This window comes from Heliconius melpomene, chromosome 12 (assembly GCF_056956725.1).
Source record: "Heliconius melpomene rosina isolate 202511_hmr_F chromosome 12, ASM5695672v1, whole genome shotgun sequence".
Taxonomy (NCBI): Eukaryota; Metazoa; Arthropoda; class Insecta; order Lepidoptera; family Nymphalidae; genus Heliconius; species Heliconius melpomene.
In genome coordinates, this window is record NC_140400.1 from 14,973,732 (window position 1) to 14,986,522 (window position 12,791).

The 12,791-nt window shown below is 32.0% G+C and overlaps 1 protein-coding gene across 4 annotated transcripts in view; it reads left to right on the forward strand.

The window, feature by feature from the left end:
• Positions 1-12,791, forward strand: part of LOC146534117 (neo-calmodulin-like) — a 115,012-nt gene that overhangs the window by 39,104 nt on the left and 63,117 nt on the right. For 2 of the 4 annotated variants that reach the window (XM_085194575.1, XM_085194576.1), the window contains exon 1: positions 1,742-1,954. The exons of the other annotated variants lie outside the window; for them this stretch is intronic. The gene's annotated coding sequence lies outside the window, so the exon portion shown is untranslated. Of the gene's footprint in view, positions 1-1,741; positions 1,955-12,791 lie in introns of those variants that run through there. 4 annotated transcript variants of the gene reach the window in all.

Consider the following 12,791-nt stretch of genomic DNA (forward strand, 5'->3'; position numbering starts at 1 on the left):
GGAACCTTGTTTTAGGAACCGTTCTCCACTTTCCGCCCAGTGCCGCCTACCTTGCGCCTGCAGTGCTTTGCCTTGTTATCGACGGAACTAAAATTATTCATTCACCGAGCGGTATTGGAACCCATAAACGTCGCATTTATGTGAGATAAAGAGAAACTGTACCACGACGGACTCTATCACTAAAACTTTTCAATTGTCAAATAATATAAAATGTCAGTATTATCAGTCGTTACAGAAGTTATCATTGGTTTACCAGATGGTTCTGCTCATAGGATAGTGTCAAATAAGATTTTTTTTATATATAAATATATACACAATCCTTTATAAATATACAATACTGTACTTGTAAATAGATGTAGCCACTAGTCTATATTCTGAGCTAAAACCCAAGTTTATTGCACTCTTTACTGATTACAATCAATAGTTAATAGGTGGACAATGGGGGCGTGTGATTGTTGTCCCAACAGATTGTGGGTTCTATTTCACGAGAAAATGTAATATTTATTTCTATATGTTTATTTCACTCTGCGGCGTTTAGTTCCGCCGTTCAACACGTAATGTCTCTAGAATTTGGTGGAAAATGAAGAGCCAGTGTCTCTTATGTATCTGTATCATGTGCGGAATGCAGCGTGAATCTGATTTGCTCTTTGTTTTTTTATTTGAACACATAACCAAAGCCACAGATAAAAACTAGTATACTTGCAAAATTTTAACATTTAATTATAACTTTATACAAGTGGTGCTAGCAGAATCATAGAATACATTAAAATTGGTTAACCGAGAGGCATAAATCTTATTGCATACAAAATTTAATTATTTTAAGCTTTACAATGTTTTTGTTTGCATGTATCAAATAATAAAATTAAAAAAATCTCTTTGTGCTTCACGTTTCTCCTGCATCGAGTAGAGGGTAACACTATCCCTCCTCCTTTACGTTTTGCCTGTCCCAGAGATACTAAAATGAGGATTAATTCAAATTTGAATTATCTGTTATGAGACCAATTATGAAACTTATAAAATCATTAAGCTACCACAGGCTCGGAAAGCAATTATGCTAAAAAGAACCGGCAAGAAACTAGCAACAGTTGCTCTTCCTAATATAAAGATAACAGTCTTAATGTCAAATAAAATAAAATTATTCATAGTTTTCTTACATACACCAATGTTCACCCAACGTATTTTTAACAAGTCAAAAAATCTGGAAGACATCTCAAAAAAATTGGAACCTTCGGGGGAAAGTGGGGAACGACGTGTCTAAATACTAGGTTCCTTCTGCCTACCCTGCTATGTGCGAGATATAGTGTGAAGCTAAAATAGTTTTTAACAAAAAAAAAACTGACTTCCACCGGATCTTATAATCAGAACCTAACCAAACTTGTCCATCTTGACCCTTGAATTGTATCTCGAATATTAAGCAAAATGCGGAGAACGGAGGGTTGTAACACTATATTCTCTTTGTATACTTAGCTTTATACAGGATCCACTATGAAGCTAAAAAAATATATAAATATTAAAGTCAAAAACAGATTAACTTATTACTTAACTGTATTAGTTAATCTATTACATGCTTAACCAATTATTCACATTTAAAAGCACCTTACCTAAACCTAACAAAGTTAACTTCAAACGTCCCAACGCACCAACTTAAGTGTTACATCTACGTAATAGCAGCGCATGTTTTATCGTATAACATTGCGCGCGCAGCCTCAACTAGGCACAGCGTATAACGCCGGCAGTTACCAGCCGGGGCACACGTGTCAACAGCTTAAACAATATTTATGAAAATAACACGACCCAGGCTGGATAAGAACCTAATACAATCGTTATAATAAATAAAACCTAACAAAATTATAAGAAAAAGGAATTTCTCAATACATAATTGTCAATTTAGTGTTATATTAAATGTGTTAAAGGTGGTTCGTACGTTTGTTTGAAACTTTTGTTGTCCTCGTATGTAAGTACAGTAAGATAAGATTACGTAAGTGCGTTTGTATTGCCTCATTATTGTTGATATTTGTATGGAAAATTACGATATTTCCATTTACTGTTGTTTTTTCGTATCGTATTTTTATCTAAGGTTTATTTACAAGACGCTGTCTGTATCTATGGAAATTTTAGTTTGTTATTTTTTAGTATATGTATTTAATGTTACATATATTTTGATACATATTTCATTTGTTTTCATTTATAATTGTTTTTTTACATATATTTTTAGTAAACGATGTCATTGCCCCGCTTTATCAATTTATATCACGTGACAGACGTGATTGAAAGATTCTACGAAAATTGTTTTATCAAAAACAATCTCTTTTTATTTGATATTTTCATTCTATAACAAGACTTCATTACAAATGTTCGATTGAAATGAAAATTGAATTAATTTTCACACATATTTTTGAAAATATGTTTCATATACAATTTTTTGGAATTATTTCTATGTACCTATAATATGTATTAATGATACGATTTACCGGAAAAATCTCTCCTAATGCTCTCTTGCGCTCTCTAAATTTCATCTTTTTACGGTCAGTAGTTTTAGCTGTGCATAAGTCCGTAAATTACAGTTCGCAACGATTTTTTTTATATATATGTATATATTAAAATTATTAATTATATTAGAGTAATATAATTAATAGTCCTCGTTGTATTTTTTATGTGCATTAACTCATTTTATACGTTAAATCTTAACACAGGATCACAATAACATAGGATCTTACCAGCTTTTACAATATTGGCAAATTTATCAAGTCACTTTCTCTTGTGACGTTATACTGCCATCATATAGGGGAAATTGCCCAAGGTGTATACAATAGGTAAATTGTTATTTTAACAGCTTCGGGAATTTAGGTTCAATGATCGGGTTTACTGCTTTCTCTGAAAGGGTTAGAGGCTTCATATTATATTGTATAGTAGAGTCAAGACAGTGATACTCCATTCTTCATTTTTCATTCGATTACGAAACCATGCATGTTGAGTGACAGAGTTTAACGCCGCTTTTTGGCTTAACTGAAGAGAATTGAGTGATGATTAAACCCACAACCATCACGTTTGAAGTTAGATGGTGTTCTACTACGCTATATTAATCTTACTATAAAATATATGAATATAAAATAAAATTCTAATCTAGTAATTGAATTTACGACTCACGATACAATTTTCTAGCTGGACACAGCTATTTGATAAGGAAAGTAATATTTTAAAAATAAATAGATTCTTACCACGCCAGTAGTAATACGAAAAGCCATTTTATTTATTCATGTATACTAAATGACAGACGACAGCTTAATTTTTATATGTCACGTCACTTTATTTAATATGCTCGAACTCGAAACTTTTTCGTGGACTTTTGACGTAAAATTTTAATGAATGGAATGATCCTTTTGTTCTTACCGTTCTCGCAGAATTTTTGTGGAAAGTGTTTCCTCTATACTCCCCTTAGCACCACTCGCTTTATACGGCATGTAGAAGCGTAGGCAGAAGGGACCTAATATTAAGACACTCCGCCGAATTCTAGAGGAAGACGAAACAGCATCATAAATTGCAATTATTCGTTCTGGTGTAGAGGCAAAACATGGCGTTAAGTTCTGTCACTCCACACACAATGCCTAAAGAATTCAGCGGAATGGAAGTGTCTTGATCGGAACGAAAATCTACATTACATTAGGTTCCACTAGGTTCCCAGCTATTCTTCTGCGTACTCTGCTGAAACTAAAAAATGAAATAAAAAGAGATTAGTGCGACGTAACTGCACGGTATCTGCGGTAAGAGTTATCTCGGACAAATAGAATTTATCACGTGCCATTCACAACTCTCGGTTATTCCTATTTTAACATGGAGAGAAAAGTCGCAGGACAAAGTTAGTGTTATAGACGATAAGAATATAAAAAAAATCTTAAAAATGTACTGTAATCTAACCCGCTTCGACCCGGTTACACCTGTCGTAGCCACCTGCCGTAACGTAGACTGGAAAAAAGTTTATTTCTATAGATTTACCCGTATCGGTAGGGCGATCACGTCCGAAGGCAAGATTGGGTGCACGCTCCATACATAACATTTAGAACGTAGTTTTAGTGTATGAAAATATATATTTTTTTGTCGTAATATTATGTTATTTGTAGCATTATATACGTAAGTTAATTTTGTTTCTTCTTTACTACTGATTTGATCTGATTTTGTTTGATTTTTGGTGTTTGTGTTCAAAGGAAATAATTTTAAAGTATAGTGGGGAACGGAGTGTTCTAACTCTAGGTTACCTCTGCCTATCCTGCTGTGCGGGATACAGCGTGAAGCAGATTATTATTTGATTATATACATATCTTCTAAGTCTTTATTATACAAATCTAGTAAAACGAAAACGATGTTCCATTAAGTAATAAATACATACATACATAATTGTATTGTTGATAAGACGTACGACGACTAGAATATATTTTAGCGTTATGAGGTGTGATATTACCATAATATTCAACGTTTAGTTACTAACTACCAAGTAAGAATTGAGATGTTTAATTTAGTAAATGGAAAATAACTATTTATGAGGCCTTCGTAGCTCAGTGGTCATCATTTGATAGTGAGTGTAATGATCATGGATTCAATTACCAGTTTTCGAAAAACATTTTTATTTCTCTTACCATAGGTTGAAAGTAGGAAGGAAAATCACATGATTTTTACACTAGGTCTTTTTGCCTTCCTTATTATGAGAGGGATACGCAGTTTTAGTTTCCCCCATAGCAGTGGCCTGAGTGTTAAATGGCGTAACTCAACGCCGCACTTTATTTTCTTTACTGAAGTAAGGAAATGAATATAAATCCTCCGTTGGGAGTCGAACTCGCATAATGCACCGTTCTTAGTTATTTCCATTCCAACAGTTAGAAAGTTAAAACTTAAAAATTTATTTCCGCTATCACTCCTTCATCAAAACGCTTAAGCATGGTACACTTCCCATCTCCATAACATTGTGGTTATCATCAGTTCATAAAAGGAGCTCATATAGCGTCGTAAAATGTTTCGAGGGAAGCGATACGGCTGTCTTAATGTTACAGACTTTTATGTTGAAGTATTTCATACAATTGTAAATTTTGTAATAATCTGGTTGTACGCAAGAAATGACGTGATAAAATTGTATTTATTTTAGAAATATTTTATATTCTTCCTCTTAGTCGTACTGTCCTATAGTAGTGTTCGTGGTGATGAACTGTCTTTTCCATTTAAAATGTCTTCTCAGTCAGTCTTGCCACCAGAGCGAGGAAGTGAAAATATTACATTTTTCATACCGTATAATTTCTAGTAAATATTTACTAATTATAGTACAACATATTTTGTTATTTAATAATACATTTAATTCTGTAGCATTCTTTAGTTCGAGTTTGTAGAATGTCTACGAGTTCGTAGACCATCTGTAGCAAAGTAACGTAAGTAAGCAGCAAAAAAGAATTTCTATATTACTCATACACCTAAATATTTATTTTTATATGAGCAAATAAGCATAAAATATTTAAAATATTTTTTTAAACTAGAAAAAATTGTTTTTGGAAATAATTATGAAATAATACGTTTAAATGCTCTGGTAAGAAAACTTTTTACAGTAGCCGCCTTCTTCCTACCCTGGCAGGGTAGCGTAAAGCTTAAAAAAAAACCTCATCGACTTATAACTTATTCCACCACCAGAACCACCCTTCTATATCAACTTAACGTATAAAATTTACAAAGATATTATATTTAAAAAAAAACCATATAAAACGTTATTAAAAGTTATAACACCTGAGATAAACCCTATTTCTTATATCTCTACTTTAAAACTGCCAAAGGAGGGTAGATGAGAAGATTTCACCACGAGTGAGCGTGAGCCGGGCGACTTGCCAGCGAGGACTTTGTTAGACTGTTGCATCATCATTTTCTTTATTTTGTACTTTAACACGAAATTGTGTTCTGTTTTATCTTTTACTTTTTGGGTAATACTGTGGAAAAGTGTAGAGATTTTGTACGAACTTTCTACTGCAAAAAGCTTCTTTTTTGTCTTTTATATTTTAAAAAAAGATATATATTTACAATTACTTCCCCATATGGGGATCGAACCCACAATAATCACGTTTTTACAGTGAGATGCCGTCCCACACATACCACGATGGCCTCTTTTCTATCAGTAATACCAAAAAAGAAATTACCATAATTTTTTATTGTATTTTAATTTGTATATCGATATTGAAACGAAACGTTTCCATTTCAATCACTCTCCATTGGACAAATTTATATTCCGAATTCGGGATAATTTTAAATTTAGATTGAATTTTGTACAGAGCGGTTTTGGTTTGAAGAATATTTTTCTGAAAAATTCAGAAATCTGAGCATTTATTATTGCTTTTTGGATACCTACCATGTTTGTACCGATTAATTTCGTTATTAACAAGCACAGGATATCTCGAAATTAAAATAGTTCTAAAACATTAAAAGAAATGCCTTAAAGTCACATTTTTCGTTATGCCAGCTCCTGGATAATATCAGGATGCTACTATAAAATGTTGTATTGTCATGGGATTTGAGCTCGTTTGCAGATTTTTATGCGAATCAAATGGCAAGAAGTAGATGAAAACTAAATAAATTGACGATTTTCTTACATGCTTTGATTTGACAGAGAACGGAGTGACAAGCGCTACGGTCACTGCATACCTCTTTCGCCTCGTGCTATCAGGGGTTTCACATTGGATCGGAAGGTGGGGAATTGAGTGCCTTATCACTACTTTCTCTCGCCCTACTCTATCATATGCAGGATACTGCGTGAAGTAAATAGGACGTACTGTAATAACGTATTTTGAGTTCAATTTATATTTCTCTTGCTCCGGAATCCTTATCTAAAATTGAAAAATATTCTGAAATATATTACTTATATGTCCTAAGAACTCTTGTATATAATGTATTCTAAATTGTATATAAGTGCATATATGTATATGCAAGCAGTGTACATAGGCAAAGTAGGGATCATGTAAATTAGGTGAAAACTAAATGGAATTTCAAGTAAAGCAGTCGACTCGTATGTTAATAGAGTATTTTATGCACTTCTTTGTTTAAAACTGCGATAAGAGAAGCATACGAAAAATAAATTATTCTTTATATTAGGTATGTATTTCTGGAAAAAATATTATTTACGTTGTTTCAAAGAGAAAAACATTTTTGGAGTTGTTTATTATATTAAATTTCAATTTCGAAATTTAAGGTTATATTTTTTAAATATATTAAATTTTAAAAATTATAAGCGTGGCTTCGCCCATTTAAACTTATTTAGAGCAAAATGATACAGAATGCTTACATGAATTATATATGTATAAGCTATAACTTTTCATCTAATTCCCGTCAACAGTTTTTCTTGAAAGTAGAACAAACATCCATCTTCACAAACTTTCACATTTATAATATTAGTAGGATTTGTGATAATCTTTTAGTATCTATCCGCTCTGGAGGGAATTACTATTTACATATTTCAATTATTGTACTTAAAACGCTTCTCACCAATACTAACCACGTAAAATCTTGTAAATTAGTCGAAAAGTGAGAAACAAGGTGTTTCAACACGCAGGTTAAAACTGTCAAAAAATAAGAGTTATTTTAAAAATTATTAGAACTAGAAAAAAATCGTAATTTCATTGACGAAATACAAAATAGTTTATTCCGGAACTAAAAATCGATATGAAACTCGTTCAGCTGTTAAAGAAAACATTACCATAGCTATCGGTGAATGGTTTCAATAGACATACTATTTATATGTACGAATGTACTTCCATACTATTTGCAGTAAGTATGCAATTAATACTTTTTTATTACATTTACATATACATATATACAATATATACCTTATTAATTACGTATTATTGCTATTCATTGTCAATTTCTATAATTCAGTGACGCCACAGGTTGTGAGTTCGATTTCCACTGGAGGAAGTGAAATATTTTTTTTCTTTTCTTGCGGCGTTAAGTTCCGCAACTCAAAAAGCAATGCCTCCTGAATTTGACAAAAAAAACATATATACATAACAATTTAAATTGAAAATATTATTTTTAAAACCCACATTCAGCTAAATGCCAGTATACGAGTAAGTTGTCAGTTTATAAGTATATATTATTTATGGAATTTATAAACCGCGTCAAATTTATTTGGCTATTACGTTCGCCCACGCTCGATCTGAGTTCTGAAGTTTCATTATTATTTTTGTATATTTTGTAGGTATTTCTTCTACTAACTGTAGGTATTTCATTTTAAAAATACATGAAAAATTTACGTTTTCTTAATAAGTATTTGACGTTGTTAATTTTGTTTTTATTTTGAAAAAAAATGTGAATAATCTATACAAATGTTTGAAATATATGTATTTAAAAAGGCGAATCTATTTTATTTTCTCTTAGAATAATTAAAACAATAACAGAAATGGTATAAACCTACAAATACCATAAATATCTACGAATGAATGTTAAAATTTTACTTTTAAAAAATGTATAACGGATGACTACAAATAATTGGATTCGGTCCACTTCAACAAGCTCAGGTAGAGACAAATTGAAAATCTGCGCGAATTTTACGCTTTTCATAATGGCGTGTTTAATAACTGTAGTATACAATTATATGACAATTTCGCTTTATTTTCCCTATTTTTTTCTTTTTTTTTGCATATTAGGGTAGGCGAAGAGAACTTATCATCGACACACTCATTTTTTTCCATTTTTTTTATTATTATATTCTTTTTAGTTAGCTATTATTTTTATCTATATACAATTCATTTATTCTACTTCTAAGTGATAATTCACTAAGTTTTCCATATCTCTGTGCATTTTTAAACAGCGTATGCTAAAACTGAGTATGCTAAAACTGCATGTCAGTATGTGAATGTATAAGAAATATACCTACATATGTTATATGGGTTTGATTCCCATTCAGGAGAATCAAATTAACTTAATACTAGGTAAATTTCCTCTGCCTTGTGCGGAATACAAAAACGGGATAAAAAAACAAACAGTTATTTAATAAAATCACATTGTACTCTCTGCTACACTATTTATTAAACAAGAATACACAAGAATTTCGTGTAGAACAAAATATACACAAAAATACTACTATGATATAATAGTCAAGATATTTTTAGTTCAAAATTAAAAGTTGCAGAAAGCAATGCTAGAACGTCAAAGAGCCTCGTGACTTATTATTTCCTTTGAAATTGTATCGAAATTTTCCGAGAGAATTGCACCGACGTAATAACTATCGTATTTTAAAAATAAAAATATAATATGGCGCCAGTAGCTGACCAGGGGCACAAAGTGTGGCTGTAAATGTGTCAGGTTGTGGGTTCGATTCCCACTTGAGGAGGCAAAGCGAAGCGAAGAGTTGAATTCCACAACTCAACACCATGTTTTGTCATCTAAGTTTCAAATAACTGCCAAGTTCCGTGAAAATACAATTATTACAAGAGGTTTAAGTTCAGATATTCTTAAATTATATAACATGATGAGTTTGCACTGTTCTACCTAATAACAGCGTGTCAAAAAGGAATAAGTTGCACAATAAAAAAATATTTATTAAAAGATGAAATTTGAACACTTTACTACTGGTATTGAACGTCTACTGATTCACAGTGTACATTCCTTGAATACATTATATTTGGTAGCTACGAGTGGGTGGCACCTGCAATAGTTTCATAACTGACTTGTCGGTCCAGATTGAGGTATAAAATATAACTTTGAGTTTTGAATGCATAAATTAGGTTTAAATTTGTTTAATTCAAATTTAGTATAATTTATTATTATTTTATATGAATTGTGTTGCTTAATATATATTTTTTTTAATTTAAAATTATTTTGTGTTTTTGTGGGCAAGGACATAAGGACTAACGTGATGATTGTAGGTTCGATTTCTATTCGGAAGAATAAACTATTTTATATTTTCATTTTCCTGCTATAATAACGAAGAAAATAACGGCGTTGAGTACCACCACTCAACACACAATGCCTCCTGAATTCCACTCTACTCAATCGATATCGCAATTTGTTTTGTTACCCTAGCAAATAAATTAAAATATAACATTGTCCCAAGTGGATATAGAACCTAGAACTATCACAGACAGACGCCACAATACCCCGATGTCTCATAATAAGAATTATGCAATTATTAATAACGCTAACAAAGACATAATAGAGTCCTATACCAAACGTGCTCTAAATCTGCCATATTTCGATTCGGTATTAAATGACTTCTCCCATCAAAACACGTACGAAAACTGAGTTATGTTCATATATTCTGAGGGTAAATTGCTTTTCAATCCGCGAATGTATGCCAAAACTTGTATTAAGCTGACTTTAGGCTATTTAATACTACGTCGCTTAAGTTAGTTGTAAATTTTGTGTCCTTGTTTCCGAGTGAAGTTTAATAAATATGTTAATTTTATTATACATATAGTCAATTCGTTTATATGACTAAAGATATTGTTGTTAAATATACGTATACCTATTTTTTTTTATTTTAAAATGGGTAAACGATACTTATATTATATTACTTAACATTTTTTTGAAGAGGGGAAAATCATACTTTTATTTTCTCGGGTATCGAAAAATAAGCACTTCTGTATAAGAAGAGAAGTAAGTGTTCAGACACACCATTAACCGATTTTCTTCCAAATAAGAATCATCACGTCCCTCTTCTACGAATACTTGTATATAAAATTTAGTAAATCACAAATTGAACTTGCGGGAATTTAGACTTTTTTAAAATAAAAGGCCAGTTGTTAGCTAGTGACACAGAGAACGGAAGTGTTTTAATGGGAAAGGAGTGTCTTAACACTAGATTCTTAGGTTCCATCTGCTTACCATGTTATGTATTGGATACAGAGTGAAACAAAAAAAAAAAAATTAAGAAAATCAAAAAGCAGAACAGCTTACAAAGCTCGAGTTCTAATGTTATTGATATGTAACACGTCACTAAGCTTCCCCAAATGAATGTTACAGAGAATTAATTCGTCAGCGCACACCGCGCGGGAACCTGGACGTCTGCCAGACACCTCGCAACAACTATATATAGGTTATGAATAATCTTTTTTGCTATTTATACATTGCTACTTGTATAATTAAATGACGCGACAGGTTGTAGGTTCGATTTCTTCTCGAGCAATGTAATATTGATTGTTTTTATTTCTTCGCTCTGATGCCGGAGTACGAACGCGGCGATGAGTTGAGTTGAGTTGAGTTGAGTGTCTTCTCCCTCTGTCTACTCTGGTGCATGTGGGATACAGCCTGATGCTGAAAAAAAATACAATTTACTTACAAACATGGTGGCCTCTCAAAGAACAATGTCTTCATAGCATATTATTATATTATTATCGGTAAATATAACAAGTTAACGGTATTATATATTTCTACTAAATATAAAAGCAAAAGTAATTCTGTCTATCTGTTACTTTTTCACGCGTTAACCATAGTTTCGATCCAGTGCGACGGAAAGATTTTAATTAAATTTGGTAGAAAGATAAAGTTATGAAGAAGTTGACCACAGAAAATTCTCGATAACCGCTTTTTTCGCATATAACTGGTATGTACATATTAACTCATATACAAAATTGCTGGTTTATGCATTATTTAATCTACATTAATGTAATTGTTCTTTTATTGTCTCGTTTAACTTTTACGTTTACTTTACATAGTAGCATATTCAAATAACTCGTTACATACAAAATAGTTTGTTTGTTTGTTAACATTTGTTTCATATTCTCAGTCTTTATTATATTGTAGTAAAACTCAAGTTGTCAATGGGTACTTTGATTTTTTTACGGAATTTGTTTTAAGGCACTCTATTCTTATCAAGACTTGAGGAACTTAACGCTCCCCTTTGTCTCGTTACGATAGCAAGAAAATAAAATAATTATTTCCCTGCTCGAGTAGGAATCGAACCCACTACCGTTTACAGTCGTACACTGTTAGCCCTGTGCCACAGCGGCCTCATTTTTTAACGTTTTCTAAAAAAAAATTTTCTAATTACTAGATTAGACTTAATTACTAGATTCTACTCTACTGTGCTGTAGAATCCAAACAAAAACATATATTAAATTCATTGTTATATAAAAAATCTATTCTAAAAACACTACCTTAAAAAATATTAGTTTCCTTACAAATTAAAATAACACGCCTTCCCAATAAAAGGCCTATATTATAATACAAAAGTGTACTAGCATCTAACTTCCAGCTTATCTTACTGCTATCTTAGTGGTAGGATAAGAGGCTTGCTTTTATTGCCCCGGGACAATCCTCGGTGACCCGTGAAATGAATGGGTCGGCCGGTCTATTTACAGAACTTGGAATTCTATTTTTTTTATTAGCTGATAATGATTTAGTGTTTGAAGTGTGGTAGTATGTATTTAGTTAACATTATAATTATATTTATTGTAAATTTGAATAAAAAAGTCAATGTGGGATCGGTTCTCTCTGAGGGGAATGAATTATTTAATTATTTTCATTTCCTCGCTCTGATACCGAGGCACGGCACGGCGTTAAGTTCCGCCAATCCACACGCAATGTCTCAACAATTCGGAGAAAAGTGCAGAACAGAAGAGTCAACCCATATTAGGCGGGTTGCACAGAAAAGGTTAAGGCGCCTATTGTGAAGTATATTAATATTGATTATATGTAATTTCATTGTCCATCCAAATTTCGCTACAATCGGCCACTGGGTGGGTCTAATTGAGCTTGCAAGATTTCACATACCTTTTTTTTGTAAAATACATCCTGCGATCCTTGCGATCTTTGATAATTAATAAAAAACTTTT